Source organism: Leptodactylus fuscus, chromosome 3 (assembly GCF_031893055.1).
Source record: "Leptodactylus fuscus isolate aLepFus1 chromosome 3, aLepFus1.hap2, whole genome shotgun sequence".
Classification (NCBI taxonomy): Eukaryota; Metazoa; Chordata; class Amphibia; order Anura; family Leptodactylidae; genus Leptodactylus; species Leptodactylus fuscus.
Window position 1 is genome coordinate 188,928,952 of NC_134267.1, and position 13,655 is coordinate 188,942,606.

The 13,655-nt window shown below is 44.6% G+C and overlaps 2 protein-coding genes across 3 annotated transcripts in view; both read right to left on the reverse strand.

Moving 5' to 3' along the window:
- COPS9 (COP9 signalosome subunit 9) overlaps positions 1 to 13,655 on the reverse strand; it is a 236,072-nt gene that overhangs the window by 126,474 nt on the left and 95,943 nt on the right. The gene's annotated exons all lie outside the window — the stretch shown is intronic.
- Positions 1 to 13,655, reverse strand: part of LOC142198101 (beta-galactoside alpha-2,6-sialyltransferase 1-like) — a 49,962-nt gene that overhangs the window by 13,665 nt on the left and 22,642 nt on the right. The window contains exon 1 of one of the 2 annotated variants that reach the window (XM_075268933.1): positions 11,383 to 11,560. The exons of the other annotated variant lie outside the window; for it this stretch is intronic. The gene's annotated coding sequence lies outside the window, so the exon portion shown is untranslated. Of the gene's footprint in view, positions 1 to 11,382; positions 11,561 to 13,655 lie in introns of those variants that run through there. 2 annotated transcript variants of the gene reach the window in all.

Sequence of the window (13,655 nt, forward strand, 5' to 3'; positions counted from 1 at the left end):
TACTTTATTATTTATGTGCCAGCTAAATTGAGGAATGAATCACTAAGACTTAAGCTGCTGTTTCGTAACCTACATTCTTACCAAAGTTTGGTAATAAAAATGTGAGATATTCCATTTGAGGAAAAAAATAATTCCCAACTCCAAAGATGGCAATTGGACTAAGTCTCTTGATCAACATCCTATTCCAAAAAAGTCTAGATCAGAACCACATCATGTATTAGTAATTTCCATAGACTCACATCTCTTCTTGTAAAGAATCCCCATCTATGACTATGGTTATATCTTTTTTCTTCTGGATGTTGAGGATGATCCCTTTGTACATTGCAATTAAGTCGCCTCTAAATCATCTTTTTTCCAAACTGAACAAACCCAAGTTTGATAATGTCTTTATACCTAAATCCACCCATCCCCTTAGTTGCCTCCCTCTGCACCCGCTCCAGTTCAGCTATATCCTTCCTATATGCACGTGCACAGTATTCCACATGTGGCCTTACCAGTGATTTGTATAGAGACAAAATAATATCCTTATTTTGATCATCTATTACACCCTTAATGCAGCCCATGCTTTTATTGGCTTTGTCTGCAGCTGCCTGGGACTTGTTGCAAAATTTAAGTTTACTGTCGTCCAATATCCCCAAGTGTTTTTCAGCATCAGTCTTATCCAGTACTTTATTATTTTATACATAATTGTGACACTTGTTTCCACAACTCAGGTGTATAACTTTACATTTATCCACATTAAAACTCATCTGCCATTTCTCTTCCCAAGATTCCAGCCTCCATACTTCCCTCTACAATATTACACTATCCTCCATTGTGTTGAATACTTTACAGAGTTTAGAATCATCTGTAAATATGAAGATTGTACTCTGTAATCCCTATCTTTAGATTACGTCATGAATATTAGATCTATGGGGGTTCAACTATCATAACTCTTGCCAATGACCTGTATGAAGGGTCCATGGTGCCCCTGTGAGTGATGGCCAAAGATTAGGCCATCAATATGGTGATCTCAGAATACCCCTTTAATGATGAATTACAATCAAAATCTGAAGTTTTTCTCTTTTTTTTAAACTGTTTATTTAAAGAGTTTTATCATATAAGGAAGGCAACAAGACAAGGCAAAAGTTGATAGTAAAAAAAACCCCCAAAACGACGCATCCACAAAAGGAACAGAGTAAAACATAATTATTATAGTAATAATAACACAAGAAAATCAGGCAAATAATGTGATGTGCAAACAAATGGATTAACCAAGGCCCCGGGCAAACTGAAGTTTATCATTATGATTACATATATACAGTCCTATGAAAAAGTTTGGGCACCCCTATTAATTTTAATCATTTTTAGTTCTAAATATTTTGGTGTTTGCAGCAGCCATTTCAGTTTGATATATCTAATAAATGATGGACACAGTAATATTTCAGGATTGAAATGAGGTTTATTGTACTAACAGAAAATATGCATTAAACCAAAATTTGACCAGTGCAAAAGTATGGGCACCTCAACAGAAAAGTGACATTAATATTTAGTAGATCCTCCTTTTGCAGAGATAACAGCCTCTAGTCGCTTCCTGTAGCTTTTAATCAGTTCCTGGATCCTGGATGAAGGTATTTTGGACCATTCCTCTTTACAAAACAATTCAAGTTCAGTTAAGTTTGATGGTCACCGAGCATGGGCAGCCCGCTCTCAAATGATCTGAAAACAAAGATTGTTCAACATAGTTGTTTATGGGCAGAATACAAAAAGTTGTCTCAGAGATTTAACCTGTCAGTTTCAACTGTGAGGAACATAGAAAGGAAATGGAAGACCACAGGGACAGTTCTTGTTAAGCCCAGAAGTGGCAGGCCAAGAAAAATTTCAGAAAGGCAGAGAAGAAGAATGGTGAGAACAGTCAAGGACAACCCACAGATCACCTCCAAAGAGCTGCAGCATCATCTTGCTGCAGATGGTGTCACTGTGCATCGGTCAACAATACAGCACACTTTGCACAAGGAGAAGCTGTATGGGAGATTGATGAGAAAGAAGCTGTTTCTGCAACCACGCCACAAACAGAGCCCCCTTAGGTATGTAAAAGCACATTTGGACAAGCCTGTGGACTGATGAAACAAAGACTGAGTTGTTTGGTCATACAAAAAGGCGTTATGCATGGCGTCCAAAAAAAAACAGCATTCCAAGAAAAACACTTGCTACCTACTGTAAAATTTAGTGGAGGTTCCATCATGCTTTGGGGCTGTGTGGCCAATGCCGGCACCGGGAATCTTGTTAAAGTTGAGGGCCGCATGGATTCCACTCAGTATCAGCAGATTCTTGAGAATAATGTTCAAGAATCAGTGACGAAGTTGAAGTTACGCCGGGGATAGATATTTCAGCAAGACAATGATCCAAAACACCGCTCCAAATCCACAGGCATTCATGCAGAGGAACAATTACAATGTTCTGGAATGGCCATCCCAGTCCCCAGACCTGAATATCATTGAACATCTGTGGGATGATTTGAAGCGGGCTGTCAATGCTCAGCGACCATCAAACTTAACTGAACTTGAATTGTTTTGTAAAGAGGAATGGTCCAAAATCCCTTCATCCAGGATCCAGGAACTGATTAAAAGCTACAGGAAGCGACTAGAGGCTGTTATCTTTGCAAAAGGAGGATCTACTAAATATTAATGTCACTTTTCTGTTGAGGTGCCCATACTTTTGCACTGGTCAAATTTTGGTTTAATGCATATTGCACATTTTCTGTTAGTACAATAAACCTCATTTCAATCCTGAAATATTACTGTGTCCATCAGTTATTAGATATATAAAACTGAAATGGCTGCTGCAAACACCAAAATATTTAGAACTAAAAATGATTAAGATTAATAGGGGTGCCCAAACTTTTTCATAGGACTGTATTAGTAGCTATTACATAACTTCCTCTCAGTTAATGTCACCACACTGTTGCACAATATTCTTGAGGTATAAGAGTTTCCTCTCTTAGTGCAATAATTCTAGGTACAAGAAATTTGTGGCTATATCTGTAATATATTTGTCTCTTCCATCTACTTCTCTGTCTGCTCCGCAGTGGTTTACTGTATGTATACAGACAAACAGATCAGGGAAGAAGAGCATCAGAGCATATGAAAGGTGTCTTCATATCTCAGTACATGAAAATTAAGATCAAGAAAGGGCCGGAGCATAAATATAGCAAAAGGCCCGGCATGACAGGGATTTCTATAGTCATGAACAGAGGTAGTAGCTTGTCAAGGGTTAATTTTATGGCGGGGATTTGGGTTTTGTTTAGGGTTAGTCCTGGGCCAAGGGGTGGGTTTCTTTACAATACGGGGGTCTATTTAATAATCCCTTTCTCTGCCCCCTCTGTTATTCCTCACCTTGGACCTTTTGCAGCCATGTCGGATGAGCAGCTTCTCCAAGACTCCATGCGGCGCCTGGCCGCCGTCCACGGAACAGATTGGCTCCGCCGCACTCTCCTGGAGGCTTTGCCGGACCCTGCCTCCCCTCCTGCTGTGGCGTCTCCCCCGCAAGTCTCTTCCAGGCCCATCCGGCCTTCTCGACCTCCGCAGCGGCTCAGCCCTTCTGCTTCTCCCCAGCGTCGGCGCCGTGCTCGGAGCCCCTCACGGGACCCGCCGCCTCCTGCAGCTGCCTCTGATGCGCTCCCTTCCACAGGTGAGGCAGTGCGGAGGCGTCGGAATCCAGCCGCACGGCGCCACAGCTCCACTGCTCCCACGGCCGCTTCCGGCCTAGACGCTCCTGCTCCGCCCACTTCCGGCGCGGTGACGTCAGCGGGTGCGTCGGCCTCCAGCGACGCTGCCCGGACCTCCGGATCCTTCGTCCCGCCCCTCAGAAGACGTCGCACCGTTGCCAGGGACACGGAGGCGGAGCTTCGGGATCCTGGTGCCCGCCTACCTCCCTGCTCTTCTGCTACCACACGATCATCTGCAGCTACAGGCATCCGGAGACGCCGCGCTGCTGCCGGGGATACGGGGGCGGAGTCTCGGGACGTTGAGGCCCGCCTGCCTGCCTGCTCCTCTGCCTCCACCCAGCCCTCTACAACCACCAGCACCAGGGCCCATAGGAAATCATCCAGGAGATCGCACGCAGCGGCACGCCCACTGGGGGCGGAGCCTCCCACACCTTTGTCCCAGGTGCCGGATGTCTGCCAAGATGGAGCCCAGCATGGTCATCACCGCCAGCTACGGTCCACTACGGCCAAGCCCCACACTGATGATGATGAAGATGAAGACGCCGCAGATGTGGATTACGTTCCAGACGACTACGGGACGACGGCTGCCTCGGCGCTCCACCGGAGCCAGCTTGGTGAGTCACAACACTCTCTTATTCCTTTACGGTCAGGGTTTCTCCCACCCCTGAACCATCCTTGCCCATCAGCTAATGTTTCCCCCTCCCCTGACCCTTTAGCTACTCTCTTTGCTAGTGTGCGTCAGTTTATTGATAGTTATGTGCTATCAGTTAGTGTCCCTTCTCCTGCTGCTGCTTGGGTTGCTCCGGCTTCGGCTCCTCCTCCTGCGACGGCTCCCGCGGCCTCGGTCGCACCTGTTGCCACCGCACCTGATGCGGGGGGGAATTCGCAGGGTGAGGTGCCGGTTGACCCGGTTCGACTCGGCGATGCAGCGAAGGGTGAAATCTATCTCTGTTTTGATGGCCCCTTGGGGGCTCATGTTAAACAGGAGGTGAGAGAAAAGATATGGAGAGACGAATACGTCGAGATATTTTCTCTCTTGCCTCTAGAAAAATTCAACTTAGATAGAGTTAAGCTCACTGAGTCAAAAAAAAGAGGAGGAGGAAAGACGCCGGTATCGCTTGATTCCGCGCACTTTCTCGAACTGGCTCCAAGCGTTTCATATACTGGCTAGCATTATTGGTGAGAAGGCCCCCCAGCACTGTTCTGCTTTATTTTGCCATGAGGAGTCCATAGGTGAGGCCTACCGGGTTTATGGCGGGACCACTTGGATTCGCTACGACGAGCAGTTTCGTCAAAGGAAGGCGGTCCGACCATCAATCCGGTGGGATCACAAAGATATTAATTTGTGGATGAGCCTCATGGTAGCGGCTAGATTGCCTTCTCAGCCGTTTCGGTCCAGCACAGGGGGGTCTTTTTCGGGACAGGCGTCCTCAACAGTGCAGCGTCCCGGTTGTTGCTGGCAATTTAATGAAGGGCAGTGCCGCTTCGGCAGCACTTGCCGCTTCAAACACGAATGTTGCCATTGTGGAGGGTCTCACACAGGGTCCCAGTGTTTTAGAAAGCATAGGACCAAGCAAGCAGACTCTGCTACAAAAAGGGATGACACCGGTTCAGCTAGATCCGAGGCTTCCTTATCTAAATAGTTATCCTGATAGAAATGCAGCTCAGTTTTTGTTGGCAGGTTTTAGAGACGGTTTTATCATACCCTCTGTTGTTCCAGTTTCTGTCCCATGTCTGAGGAATTTGAAATCCGCACGCTTGCGGCCTGATGTAGTGTTAGACAAATTGAAAAAGGAGTTGTCACTAGGTCGCATTTCAGGGCCTTTTGTTGATCCCCCCTTGCACAATCTTCACATTTCTCCTTTAGGCGTTGTTCCCAAGAAGGAGGCGAATAAATTTCGCCTAATCCACCACCTGTCGTTCCCTAAGGGACTGTCAGTAAACGACGGTATTGACGAGGAGTTGTGCTCTGTGTCATACGTGTCGTTCGACAGGGCGGTGGATTGGGTGAGACGCTGCGGTTCAGGGGCCCTTATGGCCAAAGCGGACGTAGAGTCGGCATTTCGCCTCCTTCCAATTCACCCTGACAGTTTATACTTGTTGGGATTTCGGTGGGAAGGATCTTATTTTGTCGATAGGTGCCTCCCGATGGGTTGTGCTATATCCTGTTCGTACTTTGAACGTTTTGCCACATTTGTTGAATGGGTAGTTAGGAAAGAGGCTAATTTGCACTCCATCCTGCATTACTTAGACGATTTTTTGTGTATCGGTCCAGCTGGTTCATCAGTGTGCTCGGTTCTCCTGTCTACCTTGCAGCAGGTTGCCTATCGTTTTGGCATCCCTCTCTCTCCCGAGAAGACGGAGGGACCGACCACCAGGCTACAATTTTTAGGAATTGAGATAGATTCCATTGCTATGGAGTGCAGATTGCCTTTTGAGAAGGTTGTGGATTTAAGGAAGGTTGTGGATCAGTTGATCACATATCGTAAGGTGAGGTTGCGCCAGTTGCAGTCCGTACTTGGTAAACTAAATTTTGCCTGCAGAATTATCCCTATGGGGAGGATATTTTGCAGGCGTTTGGCCCAGGCAACGGCGGGGATTTCTAGCCCTGCGCACTTTGTGAGACTCACAGCGGAGCACAGGTCCGATTTGCATGTGTGGTCGTCCTTTCTTTCTGCCTACAACGGCAAGTCCGTTTGGCAGGAGACATGATGTGATAATGTTGACATCTCTTTGCACACAGATGCGTCTGGCAGTTTTGGGTTTGGTGCATATTTTCAGGGACAGTGGATTGCTGGCGAGTGGCCCCTTTCTTGGAAACAAGCTGCTTTCACCCGTAATCTCACCTCACTCGAGCTCTTTCCAATTGTTGCAGCCCTGGAAGTTTGGGGTCCTCTTTTCAGAAACAAACGAGTTAGGTTTTTGTGTGATAATATGTCGGTTGTTGATGTATTACGCAGCTTGTCTTCCTCGTCTCCTCCAGTCATTCGTCTTGTACGTCATTTGGTGCTTACTTGTTTGTCTTTTAATGTTTGGCTGTCCGCACGCCATGTCCCAGGGGTGACTAATTCCATTGCGGATGCTCTTTCTCGCTTCCAGTGGGACCGATTTCGGGCCTTGGCGCCGGGGGCGGCACTTCACGGAACTCCTTGTCCGGCTCACCTATGGGATCTGGCGTTCGGACAGCTCTGACCTTGGTTGGGCGCTCCCTTTGCGCATCTATGTGGAAGGCATATACACGGTTCTGGCAGGAATGGTCATGTCATTGTAGTACAGTAGGGCATGATTGCTACGCAAGTGCTCCTGTTTCCTTGCTTCTTTCTTGGTTGGGTTCTTGCTTTTCTCAGGGTAGGTCTAAGTCTGTTGCCCGCAGGAGCCTGTCGGCCCTCTCTTTTTGGCTGAAATTTTACAGGTTACCTGATACCACCAAGCATTTTTTGGTCCGTCAGGCCCTTGCGGGTTTCAGCCGTTCTCCCCCAACGCCTGATCCTAGGCGCCCGGTGTCATTTACCTTATTGGAGGACATGTTTTCAAAGCTACCATTGGTCTGTAAAAATACTTTTGAGACTCAGTTGTTTGGGGTGGCATTCTCCCTTGCGTTTTTTGGGGCATTCCATATCAGCGAGTTAGTCAGTTCGTCCTGTAGTTCCCATGATGGTTTGTTGAGGTCCCATGTTTCAATGGACGGGGGAGGGGTTTCTTGCCGGGTGCTGCATAGCAAGACAGATCAAGGGGGTAGAGGTTTTACGGTTCGCCTGTTCTCTGTGCCTGGCGCGTCTTCTTGTCCGGTTGCTGCTGTTAGCAGGTTTTTACATATGCGGCCTGCTGTCGGCGGGGCCTTTTTGATCCATGAGTCGGGTAAAGCTCTTTCTCGCTTCCAGTTTGTTGCGGTTTTTCGTAAAGTCTTGGACAGTTTGGGCATTTCGTCTTGTCACTATAATTCGCATTCATTTCGCATCGGGGCTGCAACGGAGGCTACGAGATGCGGATTGCCGGAGTCCACGGTTATGCGCGTCGGTCGTTGGGCTTCCAAACGTTATCGCATATATGTTCGTCCGAATCTGCTGTAGAACCACTCATGCTGTAACTGTTTTGATATTGTTAATATTACGGTTTTTTCCAATTTGCTCTTCAGTGTTTTTTGTACCTTGTACGTTTTCTTTCAGATGCTGCCCTGTGCCTCGTTTGGATAGTTGGGCACTCGTATGTGCACTGGGGAGCCATCAGAGCTGATGTTAGGCCTAATGGTAGGCAATTGGGTTTGTCCCGTTCTCAAGCCTTAGTAAGATGGATAGGTAGGAGGGGGATGCTGTGGAGTGCATTGCTGCTGGTGTTACATTTTCATTCCCAGATGGATAGGCCTCCAAACGTCCTGGTCATTCACGCGGGCGGTAATGACCTTGGTGTCCGTACGTCCCGTGAGCTGGCGAGGGATATCAAGTACGACCTTCTTCGTATTTGGTCTATGTACCCAGGCATCGTACTAGTGTGGTCAGAAATAGTTGCCAGGCTGTCCTGGCGACATGCCCGGTCGGTTGCTAAGCTAAATAAAGCCCGACGTAAAGTTAATACCACAGTTTCTGCCTTTGTCGCTCGTAATGGGGGTATAGTCGTTCGTCACCGGGATTTGGAGGTGCCACACAGTGGTCATATGAGCCGGGATGGGGTTCACCTCAATGATGTTGGGTATGACATCTGGTCGCTAGCGTTGCAGGAGGGTGTTGAAAAAGCAGTTCGTGTGTGGGCGGACTACCATGCGTAAGGAATCACGCATGTTAGTGCTGGCGGTGGAAGGTCTGGCAGGGCACGCTGTAAGCCGAAGTTCCAGCGAAATACAGGGGACCCATGGTGAAGGGTACCTCTGTGAGTGTTTTGTGTATCACTATAATAAAGTTATGAACATGTAAAGGGAGTTAAGGCAGTACCAGGATTTTTGTCCTCTCCCGTGTCGGCGCGTTGCGGCTGGGAGATTTGCGCGTGGGCTGCCTATCACTATGCTGGCCCTGCTCGACCTTCCAATAACAAAATGTTGTTGTTGTTATTATGTTTTCAATAAATTGGCTGTTGTGGCCCTCTTATCCCATCGTATATTGGTGTGTGACTGTTTTATTTCCATTGGGTGGGTGAGAGTGTGGGTTACACATGTTAGTTAATGTTCATTACATCAATGACATGGGAATATCCCAGTCAAGCCCTGACTTATGTTTGCTTTACATTATACACATTAATGGCATATTGATGGTGAAGATTCCAACACGGTCATTTGTCCAAATAACAAATTTCTAGTTCCCAAAGACAAAAATGGAGAGTAGCTGTGTATACACAACCTGCACAGCCATCTCTGTCCAGCAAAGATGATTTTGTGTACATTCAGGGCTATTCCTGTATATGAGGATAACCAGTAGGATGTCTACCAAAGTTCTACAATTATAATTATAATGTCATGCATTTGTACAATATTTTTGTAAATTTTCAGTTCTTTCCCTTTGGCACACCTTCTTATAACTGGATCAAGTAAGTTATGGACAAAAATCTTCCCTTTGCCACAGCTTGAAAAAGCCACCAGTGAAAAAAAAAGTGAACGTCCTCTTGACTACCCTTTTGTTCTGTCTAAACAGGTCCAAAATTCTGTTCTGATGAATTCTTTAATTTATTTGTAACGGTCTACCACTTACTTTGTGCTACATTACTCCTATGCACCGTCTGCCTAGACATAGACCTTAAGGACAAAGACATTCTGGCTGCCTAAATAAGCTACTAAATAAGTTGTGGAATTTATTGCATACTGTTTTAGTAACACTTTCATGAGCACCAACTTTCTTTTGACAACGGACACTTACATCTTTTAGGCTGAAGCCCTACATTGCGAAATCGCAGCTTCTTTTGTTGCAGATTTTGCTGCGTTTTTTTGAGCCAAACCCAGGAGTTGCTAAAAAAGGAATGGAAAATATATAAGAAGCTCCTATACGGCTACCATCTGCTCAAGCCACTCCTGGCTTTCGCTCAAAAAACTGCAAGAAAAAAAGCTGCGATTCTGCAATGTGGGGCTTCAGCCTTAGTGTCATTGCATTAGGGTGCCTGCACTCTAGAAATAAGCATTATGTTGTGAACAGTGGAATTGAAAGTTTCCTCTACAGGAACCTGTGAATCATGGAATTCACTGCAGCTCACTACAGCCTTAGGGCTAGTTCACACGTGAGTATAAGGGGAGGTTTTTGACAGCGGATTTCGCGTCCAAAACCTCCCCTTATAATGGTGGTCTATGGAGACCGCCGGGCTTCTTTTCTCCGCTAGCGGCGGGCTGCTGCTAGCGGAGAAAAGAAGCGACATGCTCTTTCTTCCGCCCGGCTACAGCACCCTCCATGTTGGCTCATTCATTTGAGCCGACAGCGGAGGTGAAAGCCGCGACCGCGATGGCCGCGGCGGGCGGGTTTTGACAAGAGAGAGACGCGGCTCGCCGCGGCTCTCTGTGTTTCAAAACCCGCGCGGGCAGTTCACGTGTGAACTGACCCTTAGTCTAAGCTGCGTTTACACAGAGTTTTTTTGTCAGGAATTTGGTCAGGAATCTGCCTCAAAATCCTTCTAAAATGCCTCACCATACAGTTCTATGTAACCTGCCTTTTTTATTTTTGATAGCTGATTTTCCGCTAGAGGAAAAATCCACTAGTGGATTTAATGCTAGCAGGAAAAAAAAGAAGCGACATGTCAATTCTTCATGTGTTTTCCACCTGAAAAATTCAATGCAAGTCAATGGGAGGCGGAAAAACCGCTACCATTTTTTCTGAAGTGTTTCCTGAGGCGTTTTTTGAGGCGTTTTTGACAAAAAAAAACTTGCATTGACTTGCATTGATTTTTTTTAGGTGGAAAACGCTTCAAAAAAACTCTTCAAAAAACACTTCAGGGAAGGCTTCAGGAAACGCCTAAAAAAAAAAACGCCTCAGGAATTTTCCTGAGCGGATTTTTCCTGACTAAATTCCTGACCAAAAAACTCTACCAAGCTACATTCACATGGCAGAAAATGAAGAGGATTTTGAGATTCCTTGTCATCTTCCTTCCCTGGCTCTCTGTGACAGATGATTCGGTCTTGAGCCACAGGCTCTGCAGCTGAATCCGAGACAAGATCAACAATGATCTGATTTTGAGGTGTAATCCGCCAATGATTATGGGGTGGAATCTGCCTCAAAATCAGCATCAGGATTCTGCCATGTAAACATAGTCTTACTGAGGCTCACATGGATGCCCCAGTAACAGTATCAAAAAATTGGTGTCCCTCATAGGTGTCCCACGGGATGTCCTGTCATCATAGGAATATCTGCTTTGTTCCTATAACATGACACTGGAGAACAAGGCATATCTTATGTGAAATAGATGTGTGAATTAAATGTGAGTGACCTCCATTATAAATTACACAGTACCCCCAAACAGCACCAGAAAATAATACAATTTCTCCCAAATATAGCTAGGCCTCTGCCATGTCAATGAAAAAAAACCCCAAAAACTAAAAATAATAAGGGAATTAAAGACATCATGTCATGAAATAGGAAATTACATTACATTTGTCTACTGTCAAAAAATAAAGAATCGAAAATGAAAATGATAACACATGCTTCATGCATATTTTTGGCCATTGAAATCTTAGCAGTGAGGTTAAGGAAGAACACATGAATAAACATAACCTGTTGCAGTAGGGCAGCAGTTTTAGCATTGAGTCCTGTCCTCCAAGTCGCGGTTTGGTGGTCACTGGTCACTAGTATTGAACATATCTTTTCAGTAAAATTTCTAGAACTAGTCCTTATTCTTCAAGGCACATTCTAGAAGGGTTTTTTTTTTTGCCGTGTTGATCTTGATGAACAGTTCACTGCTTCTCCAGCAAGTGATATGGATATGTAACGTGAGTATCGAGAATAGTGCACATGCCAACATCAACCACTTTGCAGCTATACATAGCACATAACACATCTGTGATCTGAAGTCAGCGAACGGTGGTGCATTATTACAGCTATAGTCCTCCATACAAGATCATTCTAAGGTCATTGTATGACACAAAGCACAAGTTTCTAAAAGTGTAAGCACACAAGTATGTATTCTTCAATGCAGTTTCGACATGGTGTTTTGTTGTAGTGTTTCATGTTCCTTGGTCTAGCTTTGGAATGAAGCAATTCTAGCGGTGTTCCTGTAACTGACTTAATACAAAACCACTTCACAGATTTCATGGTTTGTTGTAATACATGTAAAAAATACTAAACCTGTTCAAAGGTGAAAAATAACCAGTAGGCCACTTCACATGGTTTCTCTTGGTTCACATGGTTTCTAATTCACTATACTGTGAAGTTTCTCCGTTGCGGTTTTAGCACTAGTGTGTGATCTACCCTAAACTACATCAAACCCTTGTGCTGCGATGATTCAGGTCACTGTATCTAAACAGTGAACATGTTGCACAAGACGTTAATAACACCTTTCCCTATCTACAAGTTCTACAGGTTCCTTTGGTACCATGCGTACAGACTACGGTACAGTCACAGGGCAGTCTTTACACCTCTTCTGTCTTGTAAAAATCTGGTCCAACTATTAACAATTGCCTGCTGAATGTGCAAAAGTGGAACATGTTTTGTGAAACTAAGATCACACTTTGCAGCTTTTTGTTGCAGATTTTCCTGTGGTTTTAGAGCCAACGCCAGGAATGGATTTTACGAAGGGGGTCTATTCTCATTTCCCATTCCTTTTGAAGCCCCTTTTAGCTTTAGTGTTGGGGACTCCTACTCGTGGACTACAAGTCCAATACTGAAATAGTTTTTCCCATGAACATCATCATATTTAAATTTCTATATAATTAAACTTTTTTTGCATATAGAAATAATGGAAGATTTTGCAAAATCTTAAAATTTTTACCTAACCATCTTAGTGGTGACTGTTTTCTGTTTTGATAGGTTTCCAATGGATATGACCATGAATACAGGAACTTTCTATGATTTGACATTGTGTCAGGAACCCAACTATGTGTAAGAGACTATTTCAGTAAACCAGAAAAACAGAAGTTAATCTAAAATGTCTCAGCTTGAGCGTTATCCAACTCTACCATACTACAGACCTAAGTAAAAATCCAACTAATGTGAGGATGGCAAAAATATAAATGTTAAAATATAATCTTTATTGATAGATAGATATATATATATATATATATATATATATATATATATATATATTGTCAGGGTCTGGATTGCTAGATGGGGTGGCATAGACACACAAGTCCAGTTTCTTTAGTCCAAAACAAAGGTAGAATTTATTGTCACTCAAAAATATAGTGCAGCAACAAAAGGAAAAAATACAAAAAATAAATCCCTGCCCGGCTAGGCTCTAACTACACATAGAATATGTTACATCATCTAGAGTAACAGAAATCCAAAAGCCAGTAGAATCATTCAGGACACAGCTCCAAAAATATGACCTCTCTATTTGGCACTCCAGTCAAGCTCTGTCAAAGTCTGCTGCTGGAGCAACTTCTTAAGCCTCCATGACGAGGAGACTCTCACCAGCTGAGTCGCTGCTGGAACATCCCCAAAGTGTGGACTGGAGGGGGGTGGAATAACAAGTCCCACTACCAACCTACCTGTCATTCCTAAAAATCCAGCCCAGTAACCGGAACTTTGAAATAACACTCAGCAGACAAAATTATCTGCTGAGAAACGTTCTTTCTGGAGTTTTCTCATCTCACCCACCTGAGTAGTCTGGGTGAGATGTACACCCCCTCCATTACCTGACCAACCATCGGCTTACTATATATATATATATATATATATATATATATATATATATATATATATATATATGTCCCCCTTTTGAATAAGGAGAGTGATACATAATGACTCGCAAATGCGGATATTAAACTACACTATACTCTGCTCCTACAAGGCTCAACTCACTTCAAGGGCCTACTACTCTGCTGGTACAA